Source organism: Tamandua tetradactyla, chromosome 15 (genome assembly GCF_023851605.1).
Source record: "Tamandua tetradactyla isolate mTamTet1 chromosome 15, mTamTet1.pri, whole genome shotgun sequence".
In the NCBI taxonomy this organism is placed as follows: Eukaryota; Metazoa; Chordata; class Mammalia; order Pilosa; family Myrmecophagidae; genus Tamandua; species Tamandua tetradactyla.
The window spans coordinates 73,070,217-73,081,505 of NC_135341.1; the positions used below are offsets into that span (position 1 = coordinate 73,070,217).

At 40.5% G+C, this 11,289-nt stretch overlaps 1 pseudogene; it reads right to left on the reverse strand.

The window, feature by feature from the left end:
• Positions 1 to 6,937: 6,937 nt before the first annotated feature.
• On the reverse strand, positions 6,938 to 8,518 carry LOC143656865 (stress-induced-phosphoprotein 1 pseudogene; annotated as a pseudogene).
• Positions 8,519 to 11,289: the final 2,771 nt, after the last annotated feature.

Sequence of the window (11,289 nt, forward strand, 5' to 3'; positions counted from 1 at the left end):
CCTATGCTAAAGGTCTAGAATAAGTTGAACTGAATGCCAAAGAACAGATACAGAACAAAGCCATCCAACAAGAAAATCCTAGTTTAAAGAGTGAAAGCAACTTCCAGAATAAACTAATTAAGGAAATCAAATGCCTAGACCCCAGCAAAAAATAACAAGTCTTTCTAGGCAAATCAAAGATATGGCCCAGTCAAAGGAACAAGACAACATTTCAAATGAGATACAGAAGTCGAAGCAACTAATTCGGGATGTTCAAACAGACATGCAAAATCACATCAAAATGAAATCAACAAGTTGAGGGAAGATATGGCAAAAGAGGTGAAGGATTGTTTCTATTCACTAGTAATGAGCAACCTGGGGAGGAAATCAAGAAGAAATATCCATTTATAATAGCAACCAAAAGAATAAAATATTTAGGAATAAATTTAACTAAGGACACAAAAAAACCTATACACAGAAAAGCACAAGAAATTGCTAAAAGAAATCAAGGAAGACCTAAATAAATGGAAGAGCATATCATGATCATGAATTGGAAGACTAAATATAGTTAAGATGTCAGTTCTCCCCAAATTGATTTATAGATTCAATGCAATACCAATCAAAATTCCAAATACTTACTTTACAGAAATAGAAAAACTAATAACCAAATTTATTTGGAAGGGAAGGGTGCCCCAAATAGCTAAAAATATCTTTAGAAAGAAAAATAAAATGAAGTCATATTACCAGACTTGAAAGCATATTACAAAGCTACAGTGGTCAAAACAGCATGGTACTGGCATAAAGACAGATATACTAACCAATGGAATTGAATTGAATACTCCAAAATAGACCCTCTCATCTATGGACAATTGACCTTTGATAAGGTAGTCAAGTCAACTACATGGGTTTGCAAGTATTGTGTACTCCAGAAAAGCCATGTTGTAATCCTGGTCCTATCTTGTGGGGGCTGCCATTTCTTTTAATCCCGATTCAATATTGTAGGTAGAAACTTTTGTTCAGATTATCTTCACAGAGATGTGGTGTGCCCAATTGTGGGTGTAGCCTTTTGATTAGGTGGAGATGTGTCTCCACTTATTGCAGGTAGGTCTTGATTAGTTTACTGGAGTCCTTTAATAGAGAAATATTTAGGAAAGACCTCAGAGTTGACAGAGAGAGTAGATACAGCTGCTTGGAGAACAGCTGCTTCACAGAACAGAGACACAGATGTCTGGAGATGCTTGGATCCCAGCAGACATTGTCATGAGGTGTTAAGCAAGCCAGACCTGGAGAGAATCAAGGGAAGCCAAGAGATGAAAGCCAGCCCTGGAAAAGCAAAGTGAGGGATCCCCACAGGAACAGAGGCTGAATGCAACAGAGCCTGGGAGCAAGGGACCAACTGATGCCAGCCACATGCCTTCCCAGCTGACAGAGGTGTTCCAGACCCATTGGCCTTTCTTGAATTAAGTTATCTATACCTGGATGCCTCAGTTTGGACATTTTTCCTAGGCTTAAAACTGTGAACTTGTAACTTATTGAATTCCCTTTATAAAAGCCATTCCATTTCTGATATATTGCATTTTAGCAGCTTAGCAAACTAATACACCAACCCAATTGGGACAGAGCAGCTTCCTCAATAAATGGTATCTGGAGAGCTAGATATCCATATGCAAAAGATGAAAGAGGATCCATATCTCACACCCTATACAAAAATTGACTCAAAATGGATCAAAGACCTAAACATTAGAGCTAAGACCATAAAACTGCTAGAAGAAAATAGAGGGAAATATCTTATAAATTTTGTGATAGGAGGTAGTTTCTTAGATTTATACCCAAAGCACAAGCAACAAAATAAATAAATAAATAAATAAATAAATAAATGGGATCTCCTCAAAATTAAACACTTTTGTACATCAAAGAATTTTATCAGGAAAATAAAGAGGCAGGCTATGCAATGGGAAACAATATTTGGAAACCACATGTCAGATAAGGGTTTAATATCCAGAATTTATAAAGAGATTCCACAACTCAACAACAAAAACACGAACAACTCAATTAAAAAATGTGCAAAAGACATGAACAGACAACTTCTCAGAAGAGGAAATACAAATGGCTAAAAGGCACATGAAAAGATGCTTAACTTCCCTGGCTATTAGGGAAATGCAAATCAAAACCACAATGAGATATCATCTCATACCCACTAGAATAGCCATTATGAAAAAAAAAATGAGAAGTGCTGGAGAAGATGTGGTGAAAGATGCACACTTATCCACTGTTGGTGGGAATGTAAAATGGTGCAACCACTCTAGTAGGCAGTTTGGTGTTTCCTCAGGAAGCTAAATATAGAATTGCCATATGATCTAGCAATCCCATTACTAGGTATATAATCAGAGGAACTGAAGGCAAGGACACAAACCAACATTTGTGCACCAATGTTTATAGGAGCATTACTTATAATTGCCAAGAGATGGAAATCTCAAATGTCCACTAATCAACTAGTGGCTACACAAGCTGTGGTATATACATATGATGGAATATTATGCAGTTATAAAACAGAATAACATCATGAAGCATGTAACAATGTAGATAAACCTTGAGGACATTAAGCTGAGTGAAATTGGCCAGAAACAAAAGGACAAATACTTTATGGTCTCACTAATATGAACTAATGTTAATGAGTGAAATTTGAGAGCTAAAGTTAAGAACACAGGTTATCAGGAGATAGAGGGTAGAGATTGGGTATCTGGTGCTGAACGAGTATAGAATGTACAACAGAACCGATTGTGAGAATTCAGAAATGGATAGCACAATGCTATCCAACGAACGTGAATATGATTGAGTGAAAAGAGTTGGGCATGTACAACACCAGGAGGAAAAATAGAAGATAGAGCCTGAGATATATTTTAGGAATGCCTAGAATGGACAATGATAGTGAGTCAATGTACAAATACAAGAATGTTTTTGCCTGAGGGAGAACAAATGAATGTCAACATTGCGGGATATTGAAAATGGGATACAGGAAAAAAATACAATCAAGGCAAGCTAGGGTCTATAGTTAACAGTAACATTGTAGTATGCTTCCACTGTACATAACAAAGGCATTGTGCTGGTTTGAAAGGATGTATGTACCCTAGAAAAGTCATGTTTTAGTCAAAATCCCATTTCATAAAGGTAGAATAATCCCTATTCAATACTGTATGTTTGAAACTGTAATCAGATCATCTCCCTGTATGATGTGATTTAATCAAGAGTGGTTGTTAAACTGGATTAGATGATGACATGTCTCCACCCATTCGGGTGGGTCTTGAGAAGTTTTTGGAGTCCTGTAAAAGAAGAAACATTTTGAAAAAATGAAGGAGATTCAGAGAGAGCAGAGAATGCTTCCGCACCATGAAGCAGAGGGTCCATCAGCCAGTGCTTTGGAGATGAAGAAGGAAAACGCCTCCTGGGGAGCTTCATGAAACAGGAAGCCAGGAGAAGCAGCAGTAGATGATGCCATGTTTGCCATGTGCCCTTCCAGATGAGAGGGGAATCCTGACTGTGTTCACCATGTGCCTTTCCACTTGAGAGAGAAACCCTGAACTTCTTCAGCCTTCTTGAACCAAGATATCTTTCCCTGGATGCTTTAGATTGGACATTTCTATAGACTCGTTTTAATTGGGACATTTTCTTGGCCTTAGAACTGTTAACTAGTAACTTATTAAATTCCCCTTTTTAAAAGCCACTCTGTTTCTGGCATATTGCATTCTGGCAGCTAGCAAACTAGAACAGGCATTATGCCAAAACTAAATGTCAACAAGCAGGAGATATGACAGAGGGGCATGGTATTCTTTGTGGAAGAAAAGGTGGTAAAGGCATGGCTATGTGATTATACTAGGAGCCACTGATTTTTTTACTTAGGCTGGATTGTGTAATGTGCAAATAAAACTGTTTAAAAGGAACAGAGAGAAACAAGTGCTGGAGAAAACATGGAGAAAGAGATGTACCTATTCATTTTTGGAAGGGAAGCAGAGGAGTACAGCCCCTCCAGAGTGCAGGGTGGTGGTTCTACAAGAGAATAATGGTGGGATTGCCATATGACCTTGCAACCTCATTGCTAGGCATTTACCTGAAGGAACTGAGAGTGGGGACACAATGGACATTTGCATACTGGTTTTTTTGGTGGCAGTTTTCATGACTCCCAATGGATGAAGGTGGCCTAAGGGTATGATGATTGAGGGAAGGAAGGGAAAACTGTGGTGTATACATACAATGGACTACTGAGTGGCTGCAGGTAGGAATGAAGTTGTGAGGCATGCTACTAGGTAAGTGAACCTTGAGAAGTGTATGTCGAATGAAATATCAGAAACAAAATGACAAGTATTATTATGCCTCACTAATATGGGCTAACTCTAGTATACAGACTCAGAGAATGAAAATCGAAAGCATGGGATATCAGGTTGGGACCAATTGTAAAAGGCCCTAGATTGTAAACTTTTACAGAAGTCACAGCTATTTCGGAGTTAGAACTGTTATTTCAAAGATCTGAGATACTGAGCTATTTGTGTATAACCTGGTCATTCCCCGAAACTTTATGTGACACCTGAGACTCAGAAGTAGAGCGCTGAAGCTATGAAAGTCAGTATTACCAGATTCAGCACATGTTTAAAAAGTTTAAAAAGTGATCAGACTTTAACTAGAGATATGAATGAAGCTAGTCTAGATAGGACTAAGGCAAATCAGAATACAGGGTAAAGGATGATAAGGTCCATATTTTAGAAATTCTGCTTCCGTGTGAGACCAAAGAAAGATGTTTATCTGATGGAAAATTTCTATTTTGGGTAGCGTATTATCTAAATTAACTTGTATGGCTGGTATGCCGGTTTGAATCTGTGGTGGACCCCAGAAAAGCCAGTTCCTTTAATCCTCATTCAGTACTGCTGGCTGGGAGCCTTTGATTGTTCCTATGGACATGTGACTCATCTGATTGTGTGTATTAACTTTTAGTTAGAGGGAGGTGTGACTCAACCCACTCAAACTAATCTAGTCTGGATTAGTTTACTGAAATCCTTTAAAAGAGGAAGCCTTTTGGAGAAAGCTTGAGAATGAGAGAGCCAAGAGGCCAAGAGCCCACACAGCCAGAGACCTTTGGAGAAGCCTGGAGAGGAAGCTAGCAGACATCGCCATGTTTACCATGCACCTTTCCAGTTGAGAGAGGAACCCCGAACTTCATCAGCCTTTCTTAAGTGAAGGTAACCTCTTGTTGGTGCCTTAATTTGGACATTTTTATAAACTTGTTTTAATTGGGACATTTTCATGGCCTTAGAACTGTGAACTAGCAACTTAATAAATTCCCCCTTTTAAAAGCAGTTCCATTTCCGGTGTATCACCTTCTGGTAGCTAGCAAACTAAATGGTTCAGTTTATTCAAACACTATAATTACATGGAATCTTGAATAGGGTGTGAGCTGTTTCTGGTTTGTTCAATAAGTGTGATGCCTGGATATATCCCACAGTAGTTTGGGTAGAGAATAAAAAAGTATTTATAAAGTCTCCTTGGGGAACTGGGGAGAAAGGAGAAAATACTCAACTTCCCCATCTGGGTAATTACTGATATTCTCACAAGCAGTGGGAACAACGACTTCAATAGGCTGAGCCCTTGATCTTGGGGTTTGCCCCTATGAAATTTATTCCTGCAAAGGAGAAGCTAAGGCTATTTATAATTATGCCTAAGAGTCACCCTCAAAGAACCTCTTTTGTTGCTCAGCTGTGGCCTCTTTCTCTTTAAGCCAACTCAGCAGGTGAACTCACTGATCTTCCCATACATGGGACGTGACTCCCAGGGGTGTAAATCTCCCTGGCAATGTGGGACAGGACTCCTGGAGATGAGCCAGGATCTGGCATCTTGGGATTGAGAAAGCCTTCTTGACCAAAAGGGGGAAGAGAGAAATGAGACAAAATAAATTTTCAGGGGCTGAGAGATTTCAAACAGAATTGAGAGGTTATTCTGGAGGTTATTCTTGCACATTATATACATATCCCTTTTAGTTTATGGTGTATTGGGGTGGCTGGAGGGAAGTACCTAAAACTGTTGAGCAGTGTTCTAGTAGCCTTGATTCTTGAAGATGATTGTATAACTATACAATCGTATAACTGCCTTTACAATCTGACTGTGTGATTGTGAAAACTTTGTGTCTGACACATCCTTTATTCAGAGTATGGCAGATGAGTACAAAAATAAGGACAAAAAAATAAATAAATAATAGGGGGTGGATAAGAAGTAAAAAAAAAAAATTAGATAGATTGAAATACTAGTTGTTAATGAGAGGGAGAGGTAAGGGGTATGGGATATATAAGTGTTTTTTTTTCCTGGAGTGATGCAAATGTTCTAAAAATGATCATGGTGATGAATACACAACTATGTGAGCCACTGATTGTATACCTTGGAAGAACTGTATGTGAGTGAAGATATCTCAATAAAAATATTTTTTAAAAAAAGATTCTGTGAGGAAACAGCACTCTGGAGCATCTCTTCTGCTGTATATATTTATATATTTTCAACATATAACCACACCCAACTGGCTTGTTTTATTGGAGAAGGGGCATGGAGTTAACAATGTGAAGACAGTTGGGACTGGAGGTTGGAAAGAACACCCTCCCCTCCTCATACAGGCCTACTGCCACAAATAAAAAATAATCAACTATGGGGAGCAGCCAAGACAGCGATTGAGGGGGAAGAGGAAGGAGACACCAAACTTAAGGGCAGCAGTGAAGAAACCACACACGTGCTGGGAAGGCTCGGAGGCAGTGGCTGCTGAGCAACCTGCATACAAGCCTCTGTATCTTCCACATAGGTATGTACAAATATATAGAAATAACTTGTTCTTTTCTCCCCCCTTCTCTCCCTTCTGCTCTGTGCCACTTGCCGTGGTACCAGCTCTTCTGTCCGCCTGAGGGTGAAGGGAAGGGGAAGGAACAAGTCATCAAGGGATTGCAATCAGACCCACACCCATTAGCTTCTGTATCTTCTGAGCTATTACGGGATTCTTTAAGTGTTTGCTGAGTGCCTGGGGCTCCTTCTGCATGTGCTCCAGGATGAGCTGCATGGCTGGGTCACTCATTATCTGCTGCACCTCAGGGTCAGCCATGGCCTGACACTTCACATCCTCAGGGTTGTCATGGCAGTTATCCTGGGCCATTACACAGCCTTGGTAACCAGCTGTGGCCTCCTTACAGTTGGAGTCCAGTTCTAGCTCCTGCTGGTAGACATCCATGGCTTTTGTGTAGTCCTTCAGTGCTTCCAGGGTAGCTGCTTTCCATGTGTAACCCTTGATGAAGGTTGGCTCTAATTGGATGAGTGCCAGCTGAAACTCAAGGAGTTTGGTGTAGCAGGCAACTCGATCGCTGTATAATTTGGCATCTCGAGGGTTAGGTTTGATGGCTTCTGTATAATGTTTCATGGCCTGGGGATAATACCCTCTCTGAAAACACTCATTACCTTTGTTCTTCTCCCCCAAACCCAGGTCAGGGTTAATGTAGGCCAACCGCTCCTGCTTGTTGTCATTTCTTGAGCACATCTGGGGTCCAGTTCTCCGCCAAAGATTTGTGGTAGAAACGGATGGCATCTGTATACTTTTCTTATTTGAAGTAGGAACTGCCAATTCAGGCATAAATTTGGCAATCTGTCAACAGTCTTCTCTCCCCACTTCAATGGCCTTCTCACACAGCTCCTGGCATTTATTGTAACCACTCTTTTCAAAGTACACCACTGCTTGATAGGTAATGTAAGTCATATTGGTCGGGTAAGTCATATTGGTTGGCTCTGTCATAATGCTCCAAGGCTGTGTCAAAGTCTCTCTTCTTGTAGGCATCGCTCCCCAACTCTTTTTCTTTCCGTTGCCTGCTTCTTATTCTCTGAAAGGTCTTCTTCCATTGGCTCTGGTTTGATCTCCTTTTTGGGGGGAGGTGGTGGTGGAGGCGTGGCAATCTCTTCTTCCTCATCCACACCACCCAGACCAACTCCAAGGAGGACACTGAGAGTGGTCATGATCCGTGGATCTTGTAGTTCTGTGCCCAGGTCAGATGGCTTCATTCGTAGTTGCTCTATCAGGTCCCCGTAGGTTAGATCACTGAGGAGCGTCCTTGTCTAGCGGTCACTTTCCAACTTCTGACACAGATTAGGCATGTTGAAAAAGTTCTTCTCTGCCAGTCGGGCCTCCATATTCTGTAAATCCTCTTTGAGCTGAGGGTTATTTGCTTCATGTTTTCAACCCTCCTCATAGGTTCATTTGGCTTCTTCAAACCAGTTTAAGAATTCAAGAGCCGTTGCTTTTTGCGAATAGCCCTTGCCCCAGTCAGGCTTTAAGTCAATCATTTTCCATCCATCCTCATAAGCTTTCTGGTAGTCTCCTTTCTTGGCACAGGCTGCTGACCGATTGCTATACAGCAGATAATTCTGGGGATCTAACTTGATTGCTTCAGAGTGGCACAGTAATGCATCATCAGTGTTACCCGCACCCAGGGCATTATCACCCTTCTCTTTTGAGCTCATTTACCTGCTTCATAGCCTGGTCTGGAACTCGGTTGAATCGAATCTGTCTGCTCCTCTTCCACTATATTTTATGTCTATTTGTTGTTTGCATATTATGTATGTGAATTCAGTACCACAAGGCATTCTTTTAAACCTCTTTTGCTTTTCTCTCATCTAATGGCGAAACAATCCTAAATAATACTGGTGGTGTGGGCATACATCATTTTCCTTCTGTGTATTTTGGGAATAAGCATATCCGTTTCCTGTTTTCTTCCTTCAGTGGAAGCAAAAGATGACAAGAAAACCTTGCTCTGAGGAATTACTGAGACCATGGGTTTGAATGTCTTCTCCAAAGACACATAGTAGGTTTAGAAGAGAATACCATGTCGGGGCTTTTGGTTACCTGCAATGGAATGTGACTTCTGGCCATTAGGGCTGTTGGGGCACCAATTACTAGTCACCTTGACTGCCTTTGTTCATGGCACTGAGACTAGTGAAGAAGGTAAACATATTGAGAAATTTGTCCCTCTGGTCTTCATCTTCAAAATTTAAGACCAAAGTCAGCAGAAAAAGTGATCCCCTTCCCTATTATCTCTCCCCATGTTGATTTGATGGGTCAGTGGTTGGGACCAGTGGGGAGGGACATTGCTTTAGTCCAGGTCCTCTGGCAAACAAATACCCAGATGAAATGAAACCTGTAAGAATTCATTAAGGGAAATGCCTGTCTGAGAGAAAACTGGGAGGGAGCTGGAAAAGGCTTGGAGTAACATCAGATTGCAGTGTGGATCTGACCCCAGAGAGAAAAGAGCAAAGGAAGGTTGGAAGAAAGTATCCGAGTCCGCCATGCAGTCTAAGCAGTTTTGGCCGGCCTTTCATCAGAGTTGTCCCATGTCTTCCCACCTTCATATCTCTCCTGGGCTCAGACACTGGAGGAGAGCAGCACAATGACTCAGAGATGCAGCCTCAGCACAAATGCAGGCAGTAATTTTAGAGTGCAGCGGCTGGAGCTCCTGTCAATGACACTTTCATAGTTGCAGGTGCAATTTTATGGCTCCCACAGACCTTCTAGAGTTCTGCCTTTAGACTGTTTCAGCTGAAAAATAAGATGAAGTTCATTCAATGGGACTTAAAGTTTGAGAATCTGATCCAAGTCCTGCTGTAACTTGTTTTTCAGCTTTGAGACTAGCACTCTCCCTCTTGGACAAGCAGGATGTGTAATAGAGAAAGCTTTTTGAGTCTGAGAAGCCTGAGTTTTCATTCTGGCTCTGCTTTGGTGGGATATGCAACTTCTCTGAGCCTCAATTTCCTCATCTCTATAATGCCTAACTCATATAGCTGTCCTGAGAATTTGCTGTTTGTAGAAATGCTTAGCTCAAAACTTTGCACAGAATAAGTCCTTGATAACCAATAGCTCCTCTCCATTCTCTCTTCATGCCTCTGGCCCCCACTTCTCGTAGGATAGAATCAGGAAAAAATTAACTTTATCCTGAGAACCTTATGGTAGGAGAACTCTCCATCTTCATGTAGCTGCTCTGTGCCTTCGACATCTCTGTTGTCCACTAGGGAACTAGCCAACTTTTTTTTTTTTTTTTTTGTCAACATTTGTCTGCCTTCCTACCCCACCTCAGTACAGGGCTGGGTTGTCAGTGTAAACTCAGGAAAATGCACATTCATTTGGGCCAAACTGAATTAGCTAGGCCAGTCGGCAGCTGGGAAGTCACGTGCTGCTTTCCCAAACGAAATAGAAATTATTTTTAGATTATACATTGTTTGGAATTATCCATGCCACAGCTCCCTCCTATTAAGACACATCAGAAGCCAATTAATGGATATTTAGCAAGCCGTTTGCCATTCCTAGGCCTCTGTGTTCTCATTTGTGAAAAGAATGATTGAAATAGACCAGTGCTTCTCAACCCTGGCAGCACATTGAAATCACTTGGGGAGCTTTTGATCACTTGAAATCACCCCAGGCCAATTACATCAGAAGCCTTGGGATGAGATCCATGTGTTAGTATTTTTTAAAGCTCCCCTTATGATTTCGGTGTGCAGGCCAGTTTGTGAAACGGCTTCTTTCCATCTCTAATCCAGAGACTCTGAACTTGAAGAGGGTACCGTCTACATATAATATAATTTATTAAGGTGGAATTATAGGAGTGAATTTTCTGGCAATTTTATAATTTTATCTTCTGAAATTCCCTGTTCTCAGTTGTGTTCCTCTTTGGTGTGCCTTGGTCATTTGATGTTTGTACTAATTATTAATAAAGTATTCCTATATAAACATTTGCTTACTTTCATGCATATGTCATAATTCCTTGTTTTCACATATATTATCTTTATGGCTGTATATATTCACAGAATTGGCTAACCTATTACTCTCTAAAAGCAATTAGCTTAACTCCTGGGTTCTGTGTCTACTTGGTAGTAGAAAACTCAGTGTTGTTAATTTGAAGTTCCTCAATCATTGTAGGTTTAAAAATCAAAATTCTATTATTATTTTATGACTTTTTACTTTTTTATTGAGAATAACTTATAAATAATAAAATGTACCTATCTCAAATGTACATCTCAATGGATTTTTATATCCATGTGTATCCATATAACCATGACCCAAGATATATCACATTTTCAACAATCCAGAGGGTTCCCTCATCCTATCTCCAGTCAACACCCCCAACCACAGACGTAAACACTTGTTTTGGTTTGCTAAAGCTGCCAGAATGCAATATACCAGAAATGGGTTGGCTTTTACAATGAGATTTATTAGTTCACAGATTTACAGTTCTAAGGCCATGAAAATGTCCAAAT